This window comes from Lynx canadensis, chromosome X (genome assembly GCF_007474595.2).
Source record: "Lynx canadensis isolate LIC74 chromosome X, mLynCan4.pri.v2, whole genome shotgun sequence".
NCBI lineage: Eukaryota > Metazoa > Chordata > Mammalia > Carnivora > Felidae > Lynx > Lynx canadensis.
In genome coordinates this window covers 14,075,085-14,077,603 of record NC_044321.2, presented here as the reverse complement: position 1 = coordinate 14,077,603, position 2,519 = coordinate 14,075,085, and the positions used below count along the sequence as shown (strand labels likewise).

The following is a 2,519-nucleotide window of genomic DNA, read 5'->3' as shown; positions in this document are numbered from 1 at the left end:
TTTTTTCTTTTAAACTTTAAATCCAATATAATTAACATACAGTGTTCTATTAGTTTCAGGTATACAATATAGTGATTTAACAATTCTTTTTTTTTGACACTTGATACATTTTTATTGAACCTTTTAGTTTACAACCTGAGGTAAAAGGAAAATCAGTTCCCCATAACCAATATTTTATGCAGCTGTAGTAAAATATTTCACACTTTAGGGAATTATGATGGATTGCATATCTTAAAAGTTGGGGATAGAGTAAATAATATTTGACTTCTTGAATTTTCCAGTTGACTCTTCCCTTACAACAGTAACCAGCTCAAATTAGTTATATAAGTTTCTTCAGGGCCATGTTTTATTGTTGCTGATGTCTTTATACCTGAAGCATTGCTATTTCAAAGAATATCCAGTAATTCCACTTTAAGAATGAGTTTTGCATTTGGTGGAATTTTGGCATCAGGCTGTCCTTTCTTTCCATAAGCCCATTCTGGCTCAATCTCTAGTCGAGCCTTTTCTCCTTTACTCGTGGTCAAGAGAACTTCATCCCATCCTCTGATAACTTTGCCTGTTCCAACCTTAAAACTTAAAGGCTTGGCATTTTTCTTCTTCTTTGAACTTGTTTGAATATTAATATCATAAACAGTCCTATCCTATAGTGTTCCTGTATACTAACAGTGAACAACCTGTCTCTTTTGAGGAAAGTTGGTTTTATCTCCATTTTTAAGAACAGAATTTATTTTGGTGGACCCTCATTTAGAGCCTCTTCAGGCTTGGTTTCTTTGGGTTTGTCTTCATTAAACTTCACATTTTTCACCTGCTCAGATACTTATACTTTCAGTACCCTTGAAACTCATTCAAAAAGATGATTATAGGCTGAAACCAAATGGTCCCTGTTAGCTGTTTTGGCCACATTTTTAATGTTTACTAATAACTTATGTTCTGAAAGAAAGAAATCTGAGCTGTGGTCCTGTAGAAACTTGATAATGTCCTTCTTGGGTAGCTGCCCATTGCACAGCTACTCTATGGTCCAGTGCTGCTGTGGAACAGCCACTGCCATCTTCCCCTGCTTGTGATTAGAAAATTCTATACATTACCCAGTGCTCATCATGATACGTGTACTCTTAATCCCTTCACCTGTTTCATCCATTCCCCCACCCATTTTCCCTCTGATTACTGCCAGGTTGTTCTCTGAATTTCAGAGTGATTTTTATTCTTCTCTTTTTTCTTCGTTCATTTCTTAAATTCCATATATAAGTGAATTTATATGATATTTGTCTTTCTCTGATTGACTTATTTCACTTAGCATTATACTCTAGATCCATCCATGTTGTTGTAAATGGCAATATTTCATCTTTATGGTTTAGTACTATTCCATTGTGCGCATATGTATATATATAATGTGTGTATATATATATATGTATATGTGTGTGTGTATATATATGTATATATATGTGTGTGTGTGTGTATATATATATATATATCATATTCCATTGCATGCATTCATACCCACACACACACGCCCCATGTCTTCTTATCCTTTCATCTGATGGACACTTGGGTTGCTTCCATAATTTGGCTATTGTAAATAATGCTGTAATAAACATATGTGCATATTCTTTTCAAATTAGTCTTTTTGTATTTTTTTGGCAAATAGTGAAATTACTGGATCATATGGTAATTCTATTTTTAATTTTTTTAATTGAAATTTATTGTCGGGGCGCCTGGGTGGCGCAGTCGGTTAAGCGTCCCACTTCAGCCAGGTCACGATCTCGCGGTCCGTGAGTTCGAGCCCTGCGTCAGGCTCTGGGCTAATGGCCCGGAGCCTGGAGCCTGTTTCTGATTCTGTGTCTCCCTCTCTCTCTGCCCCTCCCCCGTTCATGCTCTGTCTCTCTCTGTCCCAAAAATAAATAAAAATGTGGAAAAAAAATAAAAAAAAAAAGAAATTTATTGTCAAACTGGTTTCCATACAACACCCAGTGCTCATCCCAAAAGGTGCCCTCCTCAATACCCATAACCAATTTCCCCTCCTTCCCACCCCCCAGCAATGCTCAGTTCTTAGTTCTTAAGAGTCTCTTATGCTATGGCTCCCTCCCTTTCTAACCTCTTTTTTTTTTTCTTCCCCTCCCCTGATTTCTGTTAAGTTTCTCAGGATCCACATAGGAGTGAAAACATATGGTATCTGTCTTTCTCTGTATGACTTACTTCACTTAGCGTAACACTCTCCAGTTCCATCCACATTGCTACAAAAGGCCATATTTCATTCTTTCTCATTGCCACGTAGTATTCCATTGTGTATATAAACCACAACTTCTTTATCTGTTCATCAGTGGATGGACATTTAGGCTCTTTCCATAATTTGGCTATTGTTGAAACTGCTGCTCTAAACATTGGGGTACAAGTGCCCCTATGCATCAGCACTCCTGTATCCCTTGGGTAAATTGCTAGCAGTGCTATTGCTGGGTCATAGGGTAGATCTATTTTTAATTTTTTGAGGAACCTCCATACTGTTTTCCAGAGCAGCTGCACCA

At 37.2% G+C, this 2,519-nt stretch overlaps 1 pseudogene; it reads right to left on the bottom strand.

Moving 5' to 3' along the window:
* Positions 1–379: 379 nt before the first annotated feature.
* LOC115507363 lies at positions 380–1,048 on the bottom strand (annotated as a pseudogene).
* Between the last annotated feature and the right edge of the window lie 1,471 nt (positions 1,049–2,519).